General features: G+C 40.9%; 1 non-coding gene across 1 annotated transcript; it reads right to left on the bottom strand.

The window, feature by feature from the left end:
* Positions 1-1,412: 1,412 nt before the first annotated feature.
* Positions 1,413-1,519, bottom strand: LOC113915549. Its single transcript, XR_003517703.1, has one exon. It is a non-coding gene; the product is annotated as a U6 spliceosomal RNA (small nuclear RNA).
* Positions 1,520-25,835: the final 24,316 nt, after the last annotated feature.

The following is a 25,835-nucleotide window of genomic DNA, read 5'->3' on the forward strand; positions in this document are numbered from 1 at the left end:
TACATCTTAGTGCAAAAGTGATCTGGTGTCTCCCCTTGAAGAGGAGCACTTTAAAATCAGACATGTAAATATCCATGCACAAAGGCATGCATTCTTTCTCTCTCACCCTCTCAATCTCTCTCTTTCAAAACATTCAGAGTTTAACTTCTTGTATCTTTTGCAGAAGGCCTTCTGTACCTTTTATTCATTCCACAGACATTTACTGAACTCTTGGAGGGCCAGCCTTGCCACTAGGTAGAGTAAGAAATACAAAGAGAAGTTTGACAGGTGAAGAAAAGAAACCCCAAATGGTGAAAATTACCAAAAATAGGAAGGGTCTTAAAAAAAATTGGAGCAAAATTGAATCTAGAAAAGGATAACGCTTGCGCCCTTCCTGGCATCCACTCAACCCAGATGTACTTATTAATTCCTACTCTGTGCTTGCCGTGTGCCAGCCTCTCTGGAGAATATGACAAGAGCAAAACAGCCTTCTATTCTCATCAACCTTGAACTCATCTTTTCAAGTTTTATGATACCCTTCTTTCCAGGCCTTCCTAAGCCGGCCACCAATTCACACAGCCAGGTGCTAGGAGCCATGTCTGCTCATTTCCAACTGGGTGGACCATGTAACACAATTACAGATATCCTACTAATAATCTGAATCAGTTGTTTACGAGTACACTTATTTTAAGGTCAGCGGCTGGCAGGTTGGTGAACAGAGGAAAACAGGAAATGAATGAAATCATTTATTAACATTGAAAATAACAATTTGAAAGGTGTTGGGTCCTGGGGTAAATAGCACTTGGTTGCTGCAAATGAGGGAATGGGAATTTTCCAAAGAAAGGACTTACCTGAAAGAATTTTCCAAAATTATTTTTGGTGTCATGGAAAAATACTAATTTCAAAACAATGTTATTGATTGCTGGACATATTCTCAAGAAGGGCATGCTCACTAAGAACAATAACATGAAAACTGTTGTTCAAAATCACTACAACACTCATGCCTTGAGTATAACCCGAAAATAAAAGAGAAAAAAAGGATAAAAAAGAAAGTGAAATTTTTATTGTGTGCCCATCATATACCAGGCTTGGTAATAGATGCTTTCATAAACACCATGTTACCTACATTTCACAACAAAGCTGTGAGTTAGAATTGCCAGTTTACAAATGGAAAAAATAAAGGCTTGGAATAAGTCAAATAACTTGACTTAGGTCACACAGCCTATAGATAGTGTGTGCCTGAAACCAGGATTCATGTCTTTCTATCAAACTGCAAGGCCCTGACTCAAAGTACTCTCTCCAAGAAGGGGATTTGTATTAGGGATGGAAACTTTGGGAGGAAATTCAGAATTTTTCTCATTAAGTTATCATTTAAGAGATGTTAAACTCTTCAACCACAAATCACTTATTTATTTATTTGTTTATTTATTTATTAAACTATGGAACACTGCATGAGTTTGCATGTCAGCCTTGCACAGGGGCTGTGCTAATCTTCTCTGTATCGGTCCAATTCTAGTATATGTGCTGCCAAAGTGAGCACCAAATCATATTTTAGTTCAGTCTGATAAATTGTGTATTAATCATATTTTCCTTGAATATATATGTCTAGAGTATTATTAAAAATTATAAAACATTTTTGTTTGGACAGGACCTGCTGCCTTGTCCTTCCCTTTATCCTGGGACTCTGCATTCCTTTGGGAATGAGCAGTGACCCAGGAAGTCAGTTGGTAGGGAGAAAGATGGGTCTGAAAGTTGTCACCAAAAGGGATTTTGTCATATGGAAATAATTAAATAAGTGACAACTTATGAGTAAGATTGTTCATTGCAGTATGATTTATAGTGGCAAAATTTAGCAGTACCCAACACAAGAGTTTAGATAAATAAGAAGCTCCTTTGTACAATGGAAACTTTTTCAGTGGTTAAAAATAGTGGTGTGCTGATGGGTGATGGATACCTGGGGGTTCATTATCCTATCCTGTTTTGTGTGTATTTGAAATTTCCCATAATAAAAGATTTTTAAAAAATTTTTTAGAGATTTCTTTATTTATTTGGAGGAGGGCAGAGACAGGGGGAGAGAGACTAGCAGAGCAGGGAGCCTGACACGGGGCTCGAGCCCAGGATCCTGAGATCATGACCTGAGCCAAAACCAAGAGTCGGATGTTTAACTGACTGTGCCACCCAGGAACCCCAATAAAAGATTTTTTAAATGTTGACCATCTTATAAATAATTTTGTGATATCTTATGTGGAAAAAGCAGATTATTAAATGTAGTAGAAATTTCCATTGTTCATCTGCATTTTCCTCCCCTTTCAAGTATGTGGGAAGATTATACTTCCCTGTCCCCTAGCAGTCGAACAAGACCATATAACTGGTCAATAGATGCAGGTAGAAGTGACATGTCACTTTCAGACGGGAGCAATTTATTGCCAGTGTGTGACTCTCCAGCCCTCTTTATTCCCTACCTCTGTAACTTAAGACATGCCAAGTAGTAGAGCTTTTGTCCCTGAATGAGGCCAATGTCAAACAGCTCCCTGACAAAGTAGAGTAGATATGTAGTGTGAGCAAGAAATAAACCTTTAATGTCTAGAGCCACTGGGATGTTTGCTGCCACAGCATTGCTTAGTGTATCCTGATTGGTAAACAATGTAATTTAACAAGAATACTCAGCTTGCTCCCCCTCCTCTGTAAAGTCTTTATGCAAATTGCATTCTCTGGGTAGCTTCTTCACTTAAGTTCGTATTAAAAAAGTCAGAGCCATAGGGTTTGGCAGATCATCAAGTCTAATTATAAATATTGAGGCCCAGAAGTCAAGTGATTGCCTAGGACACAAAGATTCGGAATGTATATATTCATTTTATTGTTTGTTTCTCCCATTTGAGTCGAAGCCTCATGAGGACAGGGATTTTTGCCTGCCTGCCTGCCTGCCCAGCTGGGACTAATCCCTGCAACTCCAAAGGTTGAGTGAGTGATAATCACAATGTATATCTATACAATACTGTCACTCATACATATCATCACACTTTGCTCTTATTCTGACTTGGAGAAAGGTAAAACTATGATTATTTAAGCTATGATTATTTAAAAATTGAGGCCTAGAGGAAGTAAGTGTTCTCTAGATCAAAATCACACAGGTGAATCATAACACCTTACAATTTTCTGTGGTCTTTTCTAATTTTCTGTGGTCCTGTGCTAAGCACCTTCCATGTTTTATTAGGTTTGACTTTCACAACAACCTTGCAAAATCAACTGGATTATGATTCCCCTTTTACAGGTGAGGAAAAAGACAAAGAAAAGTCTATGGCATTTAATGAATTCATTTTGCTAACATTTTCTGAATACCTGCTAAGGCCAATCCACTAAGAAAAGAGTCCTGGACAAAGTCCCCTTCTCACAAAGCTTACACATCTGTGGGGAGCATGGGGAGAGAATGACGTCTATCAGAGCCTCTAATGCCCCTTTACAATCTCTCAGCCAACCTCTAAGTTGAGCTGCTCCCTGAGGGTTTCCATCATTTGGCACTGATAGTGTCTCACCTCAAAGGTGCACCTAAATATCTTTGTCTTCTGTCCCCGTGATATTTTGACCTAGAGGCATCTCAGATGTGAGCAAGGAATTACCACCCGTGGATGCAAACTTCAACCAACAGTGGACGGGAGCTCATGGATAAAACTCCCAATTCTCAATGTAGACAGGCAAATAATGAGAAGTTTAATGAGCAATTATATTAAGCACTATCATGAATAAAAAGCAGGGTGAAGGGGTAGAGAAGGATCCTGGGACAGGGATGGCAAGGCTCTCTTTGTAGGTTGGACGTCCAAGAAGGACCTCTCTGGGATGGTGGCCGTTGGACTAATGACAAGGAGGCAGTTCTATACAGATCTGGGGCAGGGGCTGGGGGGGAGTGTTTCAGGCAGGTGGAACAGTAGGGGCAAAGGCCCTAATGAAGAAACAGACGTGAGTGAGAATAGTACGTGAAGAAGCGGAAGATGAAGTCGGGGGCCAGATCAAATTGATCTGTTTTGATTTGTTGGCTGGTAAGGAAAATCAGAAATTATTTTCATTGTGATAGACAGCCATAGGAGGGTTGCAGGCCGGGGAGTGTTAGGGCAACATGGAGTCTTCCAAGTCTAAAGCCCAAGCTCCTAACCTTTGTTAGAAGTCAGTTGCCATAACAAAGACCCAACCTGACAAAAGCAGAAATTTGTTTCTGTGTCATGGAACTGTCCAGGGATATAACAACTCCATGGTGCTGGGACTCCAGAATCCTTGTGATTTTTATTCCTTCAACAAATATTTATTGAGTGCTTATTTTATACCATGGCACAGGAGATACATTAGTCAAAAAATATGGAGATATATATATACACACACACACACACACACAAATTGTTGCCCACATTCAGCTTATATTCTTGTGTGGGGGGATAGACAATAGACAAAAATATAAATTGTAAGGTATGTTAGAAAGTGGTAAGTGCTAAGAAGAACAAAGCAAGCAGGTAACGAGGAGGATGGGGGTGGAGGTGGGGTTGCAACTTAATTTATTTTTTAAAATTTTTAAAAAGATTTGATTTATTTATTTGACAGAGAGAGACACAGCAAGAGAGGGAACACAAGCAGGGGGAGCGGGAGAGGGAGAAGCAGGCTTTCCGCGGAGCAGGGAGCCCGATGCGGGGCTCGATCCCAGGACCCGGGGATCATGACCTGAGCCGAAGGCAGACGCTTACCGACTGAGCCACCCAGGTGCCCAATTTTTTTTAAAGATTTTATTTATTTATTTGAGAAAGAGAGAGAGAGAGAGCACATGAGAGGGGGGAGGGTCAGAGGGAGAAGCAGACTCCCCGCTGAGTAGCGGGGAGCCCGATGCGGGACTCGATCCCGGGACTCCAGGATCATGACCTGAGCCGAAGGCAGTCGCCCAACCAACTGAGCCAGCCAGTCTCCCCAAGGGGTTGCAATTTTAAATAGACTTTTCAGGGTAAGCCTAGTTAAGAGGCTAACATTCAAACAAACAACATCAGGTGTGCAAGTTAACCCCGTGGCTATATGAAGGAAGATCATTTCAGGCAGAAGGAACAACTATGCAAAGGCGCTGCCCTGAGACCAGAGTACACCAGGTGTACGGGGAATAGCAAGGAGCTGCTAAGCAGCTGGAGAAGAGAAGTGGCAAGGAAGTAGTAGACAAACGCAGAGAGGTAAAAGGCCCAGATCATGTACGCCTTTATAGGCTATTGCTAGGACTTTTCATCTCTGATTGGGGTGGGAAGCATTGGGAAGGTTGGGAAGGGGGTGATTAATCTGACTTAGAAGTTAAAAGAATCACTCTGGCTTCTCTATGGAAACTGATGTGGAAAGAGGGGGGTCGGATCAATGCTGTGAGGTCATAAACAGCTATTGTAGTAATCCAGGGAAAAGGTAACTGTGGCTGGTCCCAGCAGAGGTGGTGAGAAGTCAATGAATTCTGGATATATTGGAAAGTAGAGCCAATGGGATTCGCTAATGGACTGGGTATCTTTCCTTGGTAGAACGAGGAATCAAAAATAACTAAGATTTTTAGGCTGAGCAAGATGAAGGCTTAAGGAAGGATGAGGCTGCAGTACAGTGGGGTGGGGAAAATTGCCGATGAAGCAAATGGCACCATCACAACCTAGGAGGTTTGCCTCATCCTTGTCCTCAAATATACATTGAGACTCCACTCTGACTCCACATTCCTACATTCCTACAAAGAGAGGAAGAGAGGAAGGGAAGGGCCTTCCTTTCATTTTTAAAGGCACACATCTGATGTTGCTCATATGTCTTCCACTCATTTTCCTTTGGCCAAAATTTTGATACCTGATTTCAAGGATGACTAAGCAAAGTGGTCTTCAGCTGGAAAGTCATGAGCTCAACTAAAACTTGAATGTTCTATTCAGGAGAGAGAAGGGGAGAACGGAGAGTGGGGAACCATTTACAGTCTCGGCCCACAACCCTCTTGCCTTCCCAGCCAGCATCCAAACACAAGTCTTCTGAATCTTGCTCCAGGGCTCTTTCTCCCCCAAAGAGTTTCTTCCAACCAAACAGTTCCTTCTTGTTTAAGCAGTGAGGCATTTATCACAAATCCTATTCCACCAATGCTAGAGGGAGTGCTAGCTTAAGTAAGGACATAAGTCAGCTCCCCATTCCTTTATCCAACAAATATTACCTGTCCAACTCTAGTGATCAGGACTATATAATAGGAGCTGTGGGAAAAACAAAAATTAGTAAGACATGGTCCATGTCCTCAAAAATAAAGTGGTAAAGGAGGGAGGAACAGACGTTTATACAATGAATTCTAATCAAAGGCAGAATTAAAGTAATAATAAGATGTAAGCAGGGACAGAGGTAGTTGGTGGACTGCAGTTTAAGTGGACCAGTGAAGAATAAGAAAAATTTTGGTAGACCAGAAAGGCAAGAGAGGTCATTGTAGCCCAAAACAGAGATGTGAGGGCAGGGGCGGGGAAATACACATAGAATTTAAGGAATGATGAGACGTCCATTTGGCTGGGGTATCGCCCAGAGTGCACAGAGGGATGTAACATGATATGAGGTTGGAATGATGGCCTGGGGTCAGACAGTGACAGCCTGAAATCCCTCACGAAGGTGTTTATACTTCATTCTGCAGGTGTTGGGAGCCATTTAGGATTTGTGAATTAGGGAGTGACTAGATCTGACTTTGGTTTTAGGGCAATTACTCTAGCAGTAAGGTGGATAGGGTGGGGAGGGAGAGCTTAGAGGAAAATTATCCCCCCGGCCCACTTTTGGGAATGCCTGCCCTTGAACCTGTCAACTGTTCACTTTTCAAACTGATGGTTTCTCTGCTGAGCTTCTCAGAGTGTTCTGGACTTTCTGGAATTTGATGGTCTTCAGTGCTGCAAACTTGAACCACCCCACATGTTTACATTGTGCCTGGAGAACCTGGAGGGAGCAAAGTATCCCACATAATGCCTGGGGAATTATAGGACTGAAAGATATTTGTCACAGCCCTTGGGCAAAGATGTGGCCCTGGGCAGTTTCTCCACTTAAGCTCATGTAAAAAGTCAGCGTCCATAGTATTTAGTAAATAATCTCATCTGGTTATGTATGTCGGGGCCCATGGAGCTCTAGTGAGTGCCTAGGGCACAAAGATTCCGGGCTCATTCCCAGTGTCGTGGGCTCCCTCATCCAGTGCTTTACCTCCCAGCAATAACCACAAACAATCATCCTCACTCAGTAGAGTTTCATATTTATACTAGTTTGGGCCCAGCACTTGGGCTAGCATAGGCTGAGAAAAAATGGACAAGTATTGTTTGCAGTAGCTGCCCCAAAACTTAAAGCACTTTTTAAGCCTAATGATATTTGGTACTCATTAGCACATGTCCAGTCAAATTACAGAATCATAGAGTCTCATGAAGACTTTAAAGTTTATCTGGTCCAATTATACAATCTTCAGGATTCTAAAACTTGGCTTTGTTAAAGGTACAAGGGCTTAGACCAATTGTTGTCTTGGGTTACAGAATAATAAAAATGTATTAGTTATATCATTCATTCGCTCACCAAAGGGAGTGACAAAACCGATTCAAGATGCTTATAGCCCAGTCTTCAAGATGCTTATAGCCCAATAAAATATCTGTATATTTCCTTAATTCTTTCCTCTACTGCCCTCAATATCCTTGTTATTGATTTGGCCCGTTTGGCAGTTTTAGCACTTTGTTCCTGGGTTTATTCAGCAGCCTGAATTTGACTTTAGGGGAAAGTATAAGTCATATAGAGACTTCTTTGCTATCTTTCCTCCACTGCAGACTGTACCCCGCCTAGTGCAAACATCTGCTAAAGCCCAAGTTCTTGCTTTGCTGTCTGTGTTCACTGGAGAGATTTTCCGCAGCCAGAACTAGTAATCATTGACAGGCAATATGGAGACCCTTGACGGGGCCTGGAAACAAATTGCCTTGGTGAAAAACATGCCAAACCTTAGCCATAAATTACCCTGACAGTAGCAACCAGAGAGAACCTGGTTCAAATAAAGATCCATTTGCCCCGTGTTGGAGTTTCACATCTTCCTGAGTCTAACTCCTGGAATGAGCCCATCATCCTTGTCATAAGAAGACTTTATGCTCTTCAGGTACTTTTTCACTCTTGAAGCACATACTGGCAGGAACAGTGTGTATGCTCCAAAGATAGAGCCAGTAGTTTTAATCACAGTAATAAGCTTGGGCAAAACTCTTTTCTGTTTACAAAGCCCTTTCTCACATATTTGTTCTCAGTGTGGAGAGAAGACAGGTTGCAGTTGGAGGTGGGATATAATCAAGGTGTTTCTGCTTTCCTTCTACCATACATTACCAAATTCCATTTTCCATAAGTCAAATTTCTACAGATCATTAGTACTTAATGCACAAAACAGTTGCATACAGTGCGAGCCAACCTAGCGAAATACAGGCATTGGGATCTGTAGGCCTAGAGCTGTGTTATCCAGTACATTAGTTACATGTGATCTTGAAATGGGCTAGCCTGAATTGAGATGTCCTGGAGGGGGGAAATGCACACCAGCTTCTGAAGGCTTACTATAAAAAAGAAAGAATTTTAAAATCTCCTTAATAATTTTTATATTTATTGCATATTGAAATAATATTTTAGATATGAGTTGAATAAAATATATTATTATAATTAATTTTACCTGTTTCTTTTTATATTTTAAAATGTGGTTACTAGACTATTTAAAGTTACATGTGTGGTTTGCATTATATTTCTACTGGACTGCATTGCTCTGAAGGCCTGTCTGGGGATGAGCTAGTTTGAACCTCCTTAACCCCTCTTTAATTGTTAAGAGGACATGCCTCTCCCTAGCATGACAGGGCTGGGAATCAGTTTAACAGAATCCAGGAAACAGACTGGAGTTGTCCATCTAAATGCCTTATTTCTTCCTTTCTCCAGCTGTAGGACCAAAGGAAGGAGGCCACTATGGGTGTCTCTGCCTTGAGAAAAAAGCCACAGAAGAGATTTAAGAGATTCCCATGTCTTGAAAGAAAGTGAAAATGTAGCAGCCACACACATGACCACAGGACTGAGGCCTGGCTGGGCACAGAAGACAGCCAGCTCCTTGGTCACCAGGACACCCAGGAATTGCTCTGTCATCCAACTGACCCAATGAAGAAAACATGCAACCGGGAAAATCAGGAAAGAGCCTTCCTCTCATTAGCTTCTTGCTATGATAATCTTCTCTGGCCAGCTCAGATAAGGCCCTTCCCAAAGCAGTCCTTGGTACTTGACCCTGTTTAATTCAATGGCTTGATGGGTCTTTCATAAATTTGGTTTCCTACTTCTATCCTCACCCCAGCTATAGTATCTCTTTTAAAACCTAAGTTAGATCAAGTCAGCCCTCTACTCAGAAACTTCCTGTGACTCCTGGTTAAGCCTGAGAAAAGCCAAAGCATCTATAGTGGCTTGCCAGACCCCACATCATCCGCCTGAGCTTATCTACTACTCCTCTCCCCCAGCTCACTCAACTCCTGGCTGTGCCCAGCTTTGGCTTTTCCCTCTGAATGACGAGAGCCTTCTCTTACATCAACACGGTTGATTGCCTCATTTTTTTAGGCTTTGCTCAGATTTCACTTTTGTAGCAAGCATTTCCTGACCACTCAGTTAAAATTGCTACATGCCCTCTTGCATTCCCAATCTCCTGTATCCTTCTGTATTTTTTTTTTCATAGCAGTTCCTGTCTTCTAAAACACCATAAAACTTATTCATTTAATTGTTTACAGTCTATCTCTCTCCACTGGAATATAAATATAGTGAAGGTAGAGTCTCTGTGTGTGTGTTTTGTTTATTGATGCATCCCAAGGAGCTAGAACTCAATAGGTAACTTTTTTTTAATAAATAAAAGAAGTTACATAATGTCCATCAAACTTTTTCTTCCTGTCATTACCTTTCCAGGTCAAACTCATATCATCTGGTGCTGAGAAGACCCCAGTAGCATCCCAAGTCATCCCTCTGCCATGTAGGCCTTTCCAGGTTCCTTTTCAGGTCCCATGAGCCTCCTTCCATCCCTTTCTTTTCCAAAGAAGACATACAGGTGGCCAACAGACACATGAAAAGATGCTCAACATTACTCATCAACAGGGAAATAGAAATCAGAACTACAATGGGATACCACCTCATACCTGTCAGAATGGCTAAAATTAACAACACAGGAAACAACAGGTGTTGGCGAGGATGCAGAGAAAGGGGAACCCTCTTACACTGTTGGTGGGAATGCAAGCTGGTGCAGCCACCCTGGAAAACAGTATGGGGGTTCCTCAAAAAGTTAGAAATAGAACAACCCTATGATCCAGCAATTGCACTAGTAGGGATTTACCCAGAGGATAGGAAAATACTAATTCAAAGGGATTACATGCACCCCACTGTTTATAGCAGCATCATCAACAATAGCCAAATTAAGGAAAGAGACCAAATGTCCATTGACTGATGAATGGATAAAGAAGATGTGGTATATATATATATATATATATATATATATATATATATAATATTACTAAACCATCAAAAGAATGAAATCTTGCCATTGGTAATGATGTGGGTAGAGCTAGAGAGTATTACGCCAAGTGAAGTGTCATTCAGAGAAAGATAAATACTATATGATTTCACTCATGTGGAATTTAAGAAACAAAACAAAGAAGCAAATGGGAAAAAGAAAGAAACAGAGAGGAAAACCAAGAACCAGACTCTTAACCACAGAGAATAAACTGATGGTTACCAGAGGGGAGGGAGTTGGGGGGATGGGTTATATAGGTGATGGGGATTAAGGAGAAGACTTGTGATGAGCACTGAGTGATGTATGGAAGTGTTGAATCACTATATTGTGCACCTGAAACTAATATTGCACTATATGTTAACTAACTGGAATGAAAATTAAAAATTAAGAAAATTCCACTAGATGCTTGCCAATAGCCAAAGTCAGTAAAATACAAACCCTTGGCAAAAGCTGGCAAATGGATAGCTTATGATGGACTCCTCTAACAGGCCTCTGAGGCATTGCTCTTTTACTATAGAGTATTAACTCTTAAACCTGTAGGTAATAGAGAATGATTGAAACGTTTTTTAGTAAGAGAGAGGTGTGATAAAAGTGGTGCTTAACTACTTATTCTTTTCCATTCTTCAAGGCAATTTTCTCAGAATCAATTTAGATAGTCATGAAACAAACTAGTGGGTTCACATTATCTCCGACCTTGCAGGAATGCCTTCATTGAGTTGCATTTTGGTAGTAGACATGAAGCCTTTTTTTTCTTTTCTCTTTTTTAAGAGAGAGAACATGAGTGGGGCGGGGTGGTAGGTGGGAGCAGGGCAGGGCAGAGAGAGAATTTTAGGCCGGCTCCATGCCCAGAGCAGAGCTTGACGGGGGGCTCGATCTCCCAAACCTGAGATCATGACCTGAGCCAAAAGCCAGAGTTGGATGTTTGACTAACTGAGCCACCCAGGTGCCCCAGCATGAAACAGTTTTATAAAGAGCCTTATAGGGATAATCTATCTGGGCAGACTCTCTGTGTGTTTTAAAGTTGAAAACTTTCTTGTTTGGTCACTGATGAGCTAATAAAAGGACTACATGATTGTTCTACCTTAAAAGTAGTAACAAAGAAATTTTTTTTTTTTTTTTGCTTTTGCAAATTAATGATTTGGTTTTCTTTCATCAGGGAATGACAACAATAAAATCTAATATATATATATATATATAGAGAGAGAGATTTTTTTGCTTTAATAGTCAGAAAAGCTTAATTCAGTGTCCTTTTATGGTATTTATCTTACTACCTATATCTTGTAACTTTTGGGGAATGGAGAATTAAGCTTTACCACCTGGAGGGAGAAGTATCAAAGAATTTGTGGACGTATGTTCAAATAACACGGTAATTAATAAATATCTGGGAGGGAGAACTTCTGAGGCAACCAAGAATTATTTTAACTCTAAATCAATTTCTTCCTCCTCTAGGCAGATTTTCCAAATAACAAGGACTTTCATCCTTGTAATTTCTCACACACAGGGTATGTATCAGCACATATCAATCTTTGTTTACTATGATCTACTTAAAACACACATTCTCTTTTTTGTCATGGTCCAATGGCTATGTAATGCCCAGACTTCTACCTATAATCCTATTGTTTTTTATTTCAATGGTCAACACACACCAGATCTAGCCGTTACCTCTCATTTCACAATCAATCATGTATGCCCTTGTGACTTGTGTCTCTTTATGTGCATGCGTGTGTGCGTGCATGTGTACGTGCATGTGTATGCATGCATGTGTGTGTGTGTGTGTGTGTTTAGAACTCAACTCTTGACTTCTTTTTAGATGTAAGAGTTGTCATAGATGTTGGAGTCAGCTAGACTTATGTTTGAATCTCAGGACTGCCAAATATAGCTGGGAGATATTGGGTAAGTCATTTTATCTTTCCAAACCTCAGGTTTCTTAGTGATCAGATAGAAATGCTTATACCTAAATATCCAGATTGTTGTGGTGATTAAATTAATCGATAAGAGACAAAGCCCTAGTAAGAGTGCCCAGCGCACAAGGGAGCATATTAACTGTGGTTTCCTCACCATGACCCACCACAGTCATAATCTCAAACCTTGACTGATCTATGCTTTCATACATCTTCTGGAATTATTGGTTTTCACGCTGTAGTTTGTGGAATCCTTACGGGCCATCTGAAAAAAAAAAAAAACTTATGGATGGAACTCTAGGCCTCTACCTCTGTGTCCTCCAGAACAGTCTGCTTTAATGTATTTTATACATTAATTTCGGCATAAGATTTTTGTTCAAAAAAAGTGAATTATAAAACTTATTATTTTTTTTGAAACCTACACTATAAGTTTTTTTAAGGAAATCTATTATACTTTTTCTTTTGGTCATTCCTCAGTGTAGACCATCAGATTGTACATGATGTTCAAAAAATGTCCAACCCATGATGGAACTAAGAGCTCCTTTTGGCTCTTGGTCTTGTAGCAGAAAGTGGAAAATTTTCCACCTATTCTGGCTATCCCAAAACACTCATGACCTGCCTAAAGATGGCTAACTGGTCTCCTCAAAAAAAAATCAACACTATAAATTGCTTTTCTCAGAGACCCCATAAATATGGGGCTGTTGGCAATAATTTAAATATATTATTGATTTGCTGAGTATATTCTAACTAGAAAGATCTGTGCTCCTGAAACCTTTTGAGGGTTCATAAAAGCTCATAAAAACTCTTACATTTCTCTGCAAAGTTAATTTGGAAGTTATATTTCACACACATACACTCATGCAAGTGTATTGAGACACATCCACAAGCAAATACCAAATTGCTGATAGTATTTATTTCCAGTGATGAGATTATGCATGTTTCTTATTTTTTTCTCTTTACTTATCTGCATTTTATATTTTTTGTTTTTTTGAGAGAGAGAGAGAGCAAGCAGTGGGGTAGGGGCAGAGGGAGAGGGAGAGAGAGAATCTTAAGCAGGCTACATGCTCAGCATGGAGCTTGACATGGGGCTCCATCTCACGACCCTGAGATCATGACCCTGAGCTGAAATTAAGAGTCAGATTCTTAACCTACTGAGCCACCAAGGTGCCCCTGCATTTTATAATTTTTCCATAAAATTTAATAAAATGTATTTTACCAAGAAAGTATATGAGAAAGAGGAGAGAGACAGAGAGAATTGAAAGGATTTAATATTGAAATCTGCATTCAAATCTTTACCTAATAGATTTCCTCTGCAGTCCTCCCTGAAATGTTGTTACCTGAAACTCTGTGTGTCTTAGTTTACTGGTGACAATGCCATTTGCAGCTTTTCTGTATCTCTGGTAGGCACGCATGGTAAGTCAATGTCCATAGTGTGCCTCAAGAATTACAAAAACCATCATCCAAAGATAGTCATGTCCTTAAAGAACGAGCCCCTGAAAGAGTACAAACCTGAAGCTTGAAGATTTTGCATATTATTCAGACATTGCCACTTTTTTTTTTTTTAAGACCAGAGAATCCTAGAACTCTACAGCAGAGATTCAGAAAAGAGATCTATTCCAACTCTGAGACAACTGAAGTTCAGAAAGGGGATGTGATTTGCCCAAGACAACCTATGTCTTCCCATGAGAGCTCCTTCTGCACTTTGTCCTGGCTTCCGTTCTCAATCATCACAGCTCTGTATAGTCAGAGCTTTATTTTTCTCTTTATTCGGTTTTTAGAAGCTGTACTTTTATTGCATTATCCAGGTAAATAAGACCAAAAGCAAAAATACCTTGGAAACAAAGCTGCATCTCATTTCTCCTGCCATGACTACTTTGCTTAGTGACCTAAATGCACCATCACTTTGGTCAGGGTATTGATTTATCAAGGAAGAGGGTGTTATTGAAAAGGAGTGAGTCAGAATGTCCATGCAGAGAAATGTTGCTCTCAACACACTACCAGCAAGATGTTGGGGGCCGAGGGGAGGGGAAGTGGAGGTGGCACAGAGTGAGTTAGGAAAAAATAAAAGACTTTTCTATGTTTAACACACAGGAAAAAAAAATTACCATCTCCAATCTGCTTAGTTCACCTAGACTATGGAACGAAAGCCAAAGCCAAGGGGGGGTCTGTGATGGACCTTGTTACTTTGAAACAAATCCCAACCACATTCTTTACCCATCCAGGCCTGGGCTGCCAGACCTACACTGATTCTGATGAAGCCAAGTATCTTGTTTTCTATGCTGCTGTAACAAGTTACCACAAACTGGGTGGCTTAAAATAACAGAAATGTATTCCTTCACAGTTTTGGAGGCTAGAAATCCAAAATCAAGGTGTTGGCAGGGTTGGTTTCTTCTGGAGGTACCAAGGAAGAACCTGTTCCATGGCTCTCTCTCTCCTGGCTTCGGCCATTGTTAGCAACCTTTGGTATTCATTGGTGTGTAGATGCATCACTCCAGTCTCTGCCTCGGTCACCATGGTGTTCTCCCTATGTCTCTGTGTCTCTGCTCATAAGGACACCAGTCATGTTGGATGAAGGGCCCACCCTACTTCAGTATGATTTCATATTAATGATTCCATTTGCAATGACCCTATTTCCAAATAAGGTCACATTCAAAAGTACTGGAGCATAAGACTTCCATACATCTTCTTGGAGAACAAAACTCAACCCATAATAGGGTGCTATGGGCTCAGTTGAGCAAAGAGATTGCTTCCTTCACTGAGGAAAGAGCAGCGTCCAGTTGGAATAATCAAACGTGGCAGCTTTGACATTGACGTGTGAGCCAGTGCTACATGAGGAATGAGGAGAGGGCAATAAAGGGAACACTAGGGCATTTATGAGAAGGTAAGAGTGAATCAATAGTGGTTGAGCTGTGAGTTTGAAGCAAAGCAGATGAGGTGAGCAGGGGAGCCGTCCGTGGCTCACAGGCACTTCAAGAAGTGTTGGAAGTCCAACTAGGCCCATAGAATGGAGGAACTTGGGGGGTGGAGCAGGATGGTGGAGGAGTAGGAGCCGTGGATTTCGTCTGGTCTCAGGAACTCAGCTGAATAGGGATCAAACCATTCTGAACACCTACGAACTCAACAGGAGATCGAAGAAGAGAGTAGCAACAACTCTCTGAACAGAGAAGTGACCACTTAATGGAAGGTAGGACGTGCGGAGAAGTGAATCCGAGGTGATATTTGGGAGGATAGACGGCGGGGGAGGGAGCCTCCGTCTGCCGCTTCTGGCAAGTGATAGAGCTGTGGAGCACAAAATTGGACCTTTTAGAAGCCGGCTCCGCTGAGGGACGTCATTCCAGTGGCTAAGCGGGGGGTGGAACCCTCGCAGGACAGTGTGGTCTCAGGACCCTCGGGGTCACAGAAAGACCGGGGGTGCCTGAGTGCAGCAGAGCTCCCAGGTATTGGAGCGGGGAAGCCGGCTGCAGAGACGGAGCCAAGGCGCGGGCTCTCAGCTCGGGGTGGCCATAAACTGTGATCCACGGCACAGTCGGGCCACTGCTCCTCCAGCAGGGACCCAACAAGTGGCAGATCCGGGGAGACTCCCCTTCCTCCCCCGGGAGGAGCGGCGCAGAAGCGCACCGCAGGGATCTGCTGGGTTTGGAGACTCCACACCGGGTCGGGTGCCAGAGATACAAACGCTCGGTCACAGGCCGGGTGAGCACGGAGTGCGGCCGGAGACCGGGGACACGGGAGTGACTGCTTTTCTCTGGGGGCACACTGAGGAGCGGGGCCCCGAGTTCTCAGCTCCTCCAGGTGGAGATTAGGAGGCCACCATTTTCACTCTGGTCCTCCAAAGCTGTACCGAGAGCTTGCGGGGAACAAATCTCCTGAGAGCAAACCCGAGCAGTTTGCTTAGCCTGGACGACAAGGGCAGGGCAATTCCGCCTCCGACAAAGATATGTGGGAACCACGGCAACAGGCCCCTCCCCCAGAAGATCAGCACAAACTGCCAGCAAGCCAAGACCAAGTTTACTGATCAAGGAGACCGGGAAAACTCCAGCGCTAGGGGAATACTGCATATAGAATTCATGGCTTTTTTTAGTTTGTTTTTTCAAAAATGATTCATTAGTTTTTTCAAAGTTAATTTAACTGTCTTTTTTTAAACTTTTTTCCCTTTTTCAACCAACATCTTATCAATCCCTTTTTTAAAAAAACATTTTTTATTTTTCATTTTTAGAGTCATATTTTATCCCTTCATAATAGTTACCCTTATTTTTGGCATATATATATAAGTTGTTCTCTCTTTAAAATTTTGAGATACAGTTTTTTCTAACAGATCAAAATATACCCTAAATCACTAGTGTATGGCTTTGTTCTAGTCTCTTGCCTGATCACATTCTCTCCCTTTATTTTTTACTTCTTCTTTTTTTTAAATCTTCTTTCCTTTTTCAAACAACTTCTTATTTTATCAATTCCTTTTATAAAATCTTTTATAATTTTCATCTTTACAGTCATCTTCCATCCCTTCATTGTATCAATCCTTATTTTGTACATATATAAGTCTTTCTTCCTTTAAAATTTTAGGAGGCACTTTTTTCTAACAGACCAAAATACACCCAAAATCTAGTGTGTGGCACTGATCTATGCACTGATCATATTTGATCATATTCTGGTTTTTTTTTGTATTGTTCTGTTTTTGTTTTTATCTTTTTCTTTTTTTTTCTTTCTTTTCTCTTTCTTTTTTCTTTCTTTCCCTTTCTTTTCCCCTGGTTTCAGGTCTTTTCTGATTTGTATAGAGTATATTTGCTGGGGATGTTGTTAACCTGTTAGCATTTTGTTCTCTCATTCATCTATTCTCCTCTGGACAAAATGACAAGATGAAAAAAATCACCTCAGCAAAAAGAACAAGAGGTAGTACCGTCAGCCAGGGACCTACTCAATATGGACATTAGTACGATGTCGGATCTAGGGTTCAGAATCATGACTTTAAAGATACTAGCTGGGCTTGAAAAAGCGTGGAAGTTATTAGAGAAACCCTATCTGGAGAAATAAAAGAACTAAAATCTAACCAAGTCAAAATCAAAAAGGCTATTAATGAGGTGCAGTCAAAAATGGGGGCACTAACTGCTAGGCTAAATGAAGCAGAAGAGAGAATCAGCGATATAGAAGACCAAATGATGGAAAATAAAGAGGCTGAGAAAAAGAGAGAGAAACAACTACTGGATCATGAGGGCAGAATTCGAGAGATAAGTGATACGATAAGACGAAACAACATTAAAATAATTGGGATCCCAGAAGAAGAAGAAAAAGAGAGAGGGTAGAAGGTATATTGGAGCAAATAATAGCAGAAAACTTCCCTAATGTGAGGAAGGAAACAGGCATCAAAATCCAGGAGGCACAGAGAACCCCTCTCAAAATCAATAAAAATAGGTCAACACCCCGACATCTAATAGTAAAACTTATGAGTCTCAGAGACAAAGAGAAAATCCTGAAAGCAGCTCGGGAGAAGAGATATGTAACCTACAATGGTAGAAATATTAGATTGGCAACAGACCTATCCACAGAGACCTGGCAGGCCAGAAAGGACTGGCAAGATAGCTTCAGAGCACTAAACGAGAAAAATATGCAGCCAAGAATACTATATCCAGCTAGGTTCTCATTGAAAATTGAAGGAGAGAGAAAAAGCTTCCAGAACAAACAAAAACTAAAGGAATTTGCAAACACGAAACCAGCCCTCCAAGAAATATTGAAAGGGGTCCTCTAAGCAAAGAGAGAGCCTAAAAGCAGCATAGATCAGAAAGGAACACAGAGAATACACAGTAACAGTCACCTTACAGGCAATACAATGGCACTAAATTCATACCTTTCAATAGTTACCCTGAATGTAAATGGGCTCAATGCCCCAATCAAAAGACACAGGCTATCAGATTGGATTAAAAAACAAGACCCATCAATATGCTGTCTGCAAGAGACTCATTTTAGACCCAAAGACACCCCCAGATTGAAAGTGAGGGGGTGGAAAACCATTTACCATGCTAATGGACACCAAAAGAAAGCTGGGGTGGCAATCTTTATAACAGACAAATTAGATTTTAAAACAAAGACTGTAATAAGAGATGAAGAAGGACACTATGTCCTACTTAAAGGGTCTATCCAACAAGAAGATCTAACAATTGTAAATATCTATGCCCCTAACATGGGAGCAGCCAATTATAAGGCAATTAATAACAAAAACAAAGAAACACATTGAGAACAATACAATAATAGTGGGGGACTTTAATACCCCCCAACTGAAATGGACAGATCATCTAAGCAAAAGATCAACAAGGAAATAAAGACTTTAAGTGACACACTGGACCAAATGGACTTCACAAGCATATTCAGAACATTCCATCCCAAAGCAACGGAATACACATTCTTCTCTAGTGCCCATGGAACATTCTCCAGAATTGATCACATCCTAGGTCACAAATCAGGTCTCAACCGGTACCAAAAGATTGGGATTATTCCCTGCATATTTTCAGACCACAATGCTTTGAAACTAGAACTCAATCACAAGAAGAAAGTTGGAAAGAACTCAAGTACATGGAGGCTAAAGAGAATCCTACTAAAGAATGAATGGGTCAACCAGGAAATTAAAGAAGAATTAAAAAAATACATGGAAACCAATGAAAATGAAAACACAACTGTTCAAAATCTTTGGGATGCAGCAAAGGCAGTCCTGAGAGGAAAGTATATAGCAATACAAGCCTTTCTCAAGAAACAAGAAAGGTCTCAAATACACAACCTAACCCTACACCTAAAGGAGCTGGAGAAAGAACAGCAAATAAAGCCTAAACCCTGCAGGAGAAGAGAAATAATAAAGATCAGAGCAGAAATTAATGAAATAGAAACCAAAAGAACAATAGAACAGATCAACGAAACTAGGAGCTGGTTCTTTGAAAGAATTAACAAGATTGATAAACCCCTGGCCAGACTTATCAAAAAGAAAAGAGAAATGACCCAAATCAACAAAATCATGAATGAAAGAGGAGAGGTCACAACCAACACCAAAGAAATACAAACAATTATAAGAACATATTATGAGCAACTCTATGCCAGCAAATTAGATAACCTGGAAGAAATGGGTGCATTCCTAGAGATGTATCAACTACCAAAATTGAATCAGGAAGAAATAGAAAACCTGAACAGACCTATAGGCACTAAGGAAATTGAAGCAGTCATCAAAAATCTCCCAACAAACAAAAGCCCAGGGCCAGATGGCTTCCCAGGGGTATTCTATCAGACATTTAAAAAAGAATTAATACCTATTCTCCTGAAACTGTTCCAAAAAATAGAAATGGAAGGAAAACTTCCAAACTCATTTTATGAGACCACCATTACCTTGATTCCAAAACCAGACAAAGACCCCATCAAAAAGGAGAATTACAGACTAATATCCTTGATGAACATGGATGCAAAAATTCTCACCAAAATACTAGCCAATAGGATCCAACAGTACATTAAAAGGATTATTCACCATGACCAAGTGGGATTTATCCCTGGGCTGCAAGGCTGGTTCAACATCTGCAAATCAATCAACGTGATACAATACATTAACAAAAGAAAGAACAAGAATCATATGATCCTCTCAAAAGATGCAGAAAAAGCATTTGACAAAGTACAGCATCCTTTCTTGATCAAAACTCTTCAGAGTATAGGGATAGAGGGTACATACCTCAATATCATAAAAGCCATCTATAAAAAACCTACAGCGAATATCATTCTCAATGGGGAAAAGCTGAGAGCTATTCCCCTAAGGTCAGGAACACGGCAGGGATGTCCACTATCACCACTGCTATTCAACATGGTATTAGAAGTCCTAGCCACAACAATCAGACAACAAAAAGAAATCAAAGGCATCCAAATTGGCAAAGAGGAAGTCAAACTCTCACTCTTTGCAGATGATATGATACTGTATGTGGAAAACCCAAAAGACTCCACCCCAAAACTGCTAGAACTCATACAGGAATTCAGTAAAGTGGCAGGATACAAAATCAATGCACAGAAATCAGTGGCATTCCTATACACCAACAACAAGACAGAAGAGAGACAAATCAAGGAGTCGATCCCATTTACAATTGCACCCAAAACCATAAGATACCTAGGAATAAATTTAACCAAAGAGGCAAAGGATCTGTACTCAGAAAACTATAAAATACTCATGAAAGAAATTGAAGAAGACACAATGAAACGGAAAAATGTTCCATGCTCATGGATTGGAAGAACAAACATTGTGAAGATGTCAATGCTACCTAGAGCAATCTACGCATGCAATGCAATCCCCATCAAAATACCATCCACTTTTTTCAAAGAAATGGAACAAATAGTGCTAAAATTTGTATGGAACCAGAAGAGACCCCGAATAGCCAGAAGAATATTGAAAAAGAAAAGCAAAGCTGGCGGCATCACAATTCCGGACTTCCAGCTCTATTACAAAGCTGTCATCATCAAGACAGTATGGTACTGGTACAAAAACAGACACATAGATCAATGGAACAGAATCGAGAGCCCAGAAATGGACCCTCAACTCTATGGTCAACTCATCTTTGACAAAGCAGGAAAGAATGTCCAATGGAAAAAAGACAGTCTCTTCAACAAATGCTGTTGGCGAAATTGGACAGCCACATGCAGAAGAATGAAACTGGACCATTTCCTTACACCACACACAAAAATAGACTCCAAATGGTTGAAAGACCTAAACGTGAGACAGGAGTCCATCAAAATCCTAAAGGAGAACACAGGCAGCAACCTCTTCGACCTCAGCCGCAGCAACTTCTTCCTAGAAACATCTCCAAAGGCAAGGGAAGCAAGGGCAAAAATGAACTACTGGGATTTCATCAAGATAAAAAGCTTTTGCACAGCAAAAGAAACAGTCCACAAAACCAAAAGACAACCGACAGAATGGGAGAAAATATTTGCAAATGACATATCAGATAAAGGGCTAGTATCCAAAATCTATAAAGAACTTATCAAACTCAAAACCCAAAGAACATATAATGCAATCAAGAAATGGGCAGATGACATGAACAGACATTTTTCCAAAGAAGACATCCAAATGGCCAAGAGACACATGAAAAAGTGCTCAACATCGCTCGGCATCAGGGACATCCAAATCAAAACCTCAATGAGATACCACCTCACACTAGTCAGAACGGCTCAAATTAACAAGTCAGGAAACGACAGATTTGGCGGGGATGTGGAGAAAGGGGAACCCTCGTACACTGTTGGTGGGAATGCAAGCTGATGCCACCACTCTGGAAAACAGTATGGAGGTTCCTCAAAGAGTTGAAAATAGAGCTACCATACGATCCAGCAATTGCACTACTGGGTATTTACCCCAAAGATACAAATGTAGGGATCCGAAGGGGTACGTGCACACCAATGTTTATAGCAGCAATGTCCACAATAGCCAAACTGTGGAAAGAGCCAAGATGTCCATCAACAGATGAATGGATAAAGAAGAGGTGGTATATATACACAATGGAATATTATGCAGCCATCAAAAGGAATGAGATCTTGCCATTTGCAACGACATGGATGGAACTGGAGGGTGTTATGCTGAGTGAAATAAGTCAATCAGAGAAAGACATGTATCATGACCTCACTGATATGAGGAATTCTTAAACTCAGGAAACAAACTGAGTGTTGCTGGAGTGGTGGGGGGTGGGAGGGATGGGGTGACTGGGTGATAGACATTGGGTAGGGTATGTGCTATGGTGAGCGCTGTGAATTGTGCAAGACTGTTGAATCACAGATCTGTACCTCTGAAACAAATAATGCAACATATGTTAAGAAAAAAGAAAAAGAAGGAGATAGCAGGAGGGGAAGAATGAAGGGGAGTAAGTCGGAAGGGGAGACGAACCATGAGAGACGATGGACTCTGAAAAACAAACTGAGGGTTCTAGAGGGGAGGAGGGTAGGGAGATGGGTTAGCCTGGTGATGGGTATTAAAGAGGGCACATTCTGCGTGGAGCACTGGGTGTTATGCACAAACAATGAATCATGGAACACTACATCAAAAACTAATGATGTAATGTATGGTGATTAACATAACAATAAAAAATAAAAAAAAAAAGAATAGAGGAACTTAAGTCCACCACTGGAAACTTTGAAATGGTTGGGCATAACTGCTTCCATGGTTGATAATTCTAGCTTATACCTCCCTGTTCGCCATTCTATGCATTTTGAGTATTTTTGCAAATACATATGAAAGCCACCATGCTACCCTTCTTCCATAATTCATTAGAGTAAGGGTTGCAAATGAAAAACAAAAAATCTACAGGGGTTAGGAGATCAAAGAAACGAGTGAAGTGGGATGGGTATAAAATACTGATAGTCCCTAGATTTTCAGTGTTTAGCTGGCACTGGGTTTCAGAGCTGGGGAGGATTAAGAGAATGTTAGAGACCGTATCTACCAGAGAGGATGTACCCCATCTGCAGGAGGAGCTGCTTGGCTAGAACTGCCACGAACAACTGTGCAAGAGGGTGCTGGCCATGAGGGAGTGGGTAAAATCCAGGCTGCTCTCCTCCTGCCAAGTTGTGAGCCCACCGGCCCCCATCAGCCCAGCACAGCCCCTTTTTCTAATTTATGCAAAGGTGCTGTATAGGCAGAGAGCAGCCCTGGTTCCAGCTTGTTGTCGCCAGGCTACAAAGTACACTCTGTTTCCGGGTCTTTGGAATTTTTAAAGAGAAGCTGTACGTCTGCATCTTTATGTATAATCTCCTAATTTTTAAATGGTGGCTCAAATATTGTAGAACCCTGCATAGACCAGTGAATCCATGTCAGCAGGCTCTGTGCCCCCAGTGTGTGAGTCCCCTCTGGTGGGATAGGGGAGGTGGAACAGCACGAATGTTCAAACTTGCTGGCAGAGGGTCACCGGTGAGGGTGTGAGTAATCCCTGCCTCCTAGAGGATTTCCGAATTAGTCACATTAGCACAGGGTCTCAGGGGAGAGGTGCCGGGGCTATCCCTGGCACCACCCTGAACGCAACCCCTTTGGAATGCCTTATGAGTATGAATTATTAGTGGATGACTATGCATTACCAGGTGTGTTACTTAAGGCAAGTCATTTAACTTGTCCGGACATTTGTTTTAGCATTTGAGACAGCCCTCTCCGAGATTCTTACAATGATTAAATGAGATAAAGTCTGCGAAGTGCCTGGCACGTGGCTGTCATTCAGTACAACGGCAGCAGCGACTATTCCTTTTAGGACTTGGCTGGGAGTGCACACTGCTCCCCTCCTCACAAGGAAGGGCTGCCCCTGCATCCTTATTCTTGTCGCAACCAGATTACCCCTTTGAGAAACAATGCCTAATATCTTACCCATAATTGTTACAGGATACAACTGGGGGGATCAGAAACCTTCATCACCACCTACTACTTACAAGCAAAACAAATGTAGTTACATTCAATCACATGAAGGGAACTTAGAAATGATTTAAGATACTATTTCAATTTCCTCATTTGCCAATGAGAAAACAGAGATCGAGAGAGGGGGAGAGAGAGACAGTGATTCATCTATGGCCATACAGTGAAATATTAACAGAGCATGAACTGCAGTTTGTATTTGTGTTTTTTTGTTTTAACTGTGAGCTTGAAAGAATTTTATGCTTTTAATTGAAACTTTGAACATTGTAGATATTATTTCGAACAACACTAAGTAATAAATGTGTTCTTGATTGATTTGGCAGGGAAATACCAATTTTCCAGTCTGAACTAAAATGTAAAAATAAAAATTTATTGTGCAAACCACACGCCCTGTTTTTTACTCCATCTTTGAAGGGAAGAGATTGTATTAGAAACATCTTGCATTGGGAGGCAATAAAAACTGTGTTTAGCTTTTTGAAGTGTAGGTTTGGCTTTGATCTCTTTTGGGGGGGAACCTGGGGAGCAACGTGCTGGTACCTTCCTTATAGAGATGTGAGGATTAAATGATCAGTGCTTGAAACCTCATTAGTCCTCAATAAATGGTAGCTTTGATCTCCTTTTCATTCCCACATACTACACCCTATGCCCCACTCCCGGCCAGAAAACACACATGGACTCCACACTTCTCCCCTGTACTACGAGCATTTTAGGGCCACACCAGTGTCTTTTATTGTGTATAGATCTGGAAACCACAAACATATTCAGTAAAAGTTTGTTGAATTTAATTGACTTACCGGACTGCATTCAATGGTAAGAATTTAGATTGTGCTCAGAGCACAAATTCATTCACACATTTGTTTGTGTGTTTATATCCCACCACATGCTACGAAGGGTTTAAGACTACTTAATTGCTTTAGGTCTGTTGTGAAATACTTGATCATATTTACCCCCATGGCAACTTTTAGATGCCTCTGTAACTGTCTCTGATATTTTGTTTACATGTCAAGCTCCTGAACTACACTGTGACCTTCTAGAATCTAGAAGGCGAGACAATGTCTTAGCATTCTTTGCATCTGTCTCAGTGCCCAGCTTTGTGCCAAGCATTTCATTAAAGTCTGTTGAACTAAAGAACCAAGTTATGAGAAAGGAGCCTGGAGGAGAGAGAGAGAGAGAGAGAGAGAGGCAACTGCTAGAAGCAAGTGTTAGTATACCTGATAGAACAGGTTTCAGGGGTGGGCAGAAAGGGAGGGGCCCAGAGCACAAGTGGAGGGATTAATCTTTGATAGGGGGAAGGCTAATACTAACTGGAATCTGATTTCTGCTCCCAAATGACCATCATCACATTCCTTTTAGTGCTATGCACACAGCCAGGCACTAAATATTTCCCAGTGATTATTACCAAAGCAAGTCCTGGGAAAAACATTTGTGACAGAAAGAAATATCACAGTGAACTCTCCTCCAAGAGGGCTGGAACCAGTATCTGTGTTTATGTTATAGATTAAACTGAATGTGATCTTTTAAAGAGAGAATTACAATTTTCTCACACAATATTAATTTTTACTACATAACATTTTGAGAATGGAACAGCTCCAACAGAGAAGAGAAATTAGTTGCTTAAGGTCCCAAGTCACATAAATGATAACAGTAATAAATATCTTGACACTATTGAGTAGCATTTTTAGAAATATTTCATTTTTTCTTCATTGAAAGTTTTATTGGGGGTTAACAAAGCATGAGTTGTTACTTCCCTTCCAACACGGATTAGTCATGGATTAAGTCATATGGAGTGGACCAAATTCAACAATACCATTGTTTATGCATTAAGCAGCATCAATAATGTTGCAGGCATAGGACTAGCCCTGGGGACACAGATAAGCTCTATCCTCATAGAAATTACATTTTTATTACACCAAACCCAACTAATTGAAACTTGTCTGTAGTTAAGTTTAAGGAGAAAGTAGTCAAATAGGAGGATGACATCATCTTTGAAAATTCTGCCTTTTTTTTTTTTTTTTTTTTTTTACAGCAAGTAGAGCATCTCCTG

This window comes from Zalophus californianus, chromosome 11 (genome assembly GCF_009762305.2).
Source record: "Zalophus californianus isolate mZalCal1 chromosome 11, mZalCal1.pri.v2, whole genome shotgun sequence".
NCBI lineage: Eukaryota > Metazoa > Chordata > Mammalia > Carnivora > Otariidae > Zalophus > Zalophus californianus.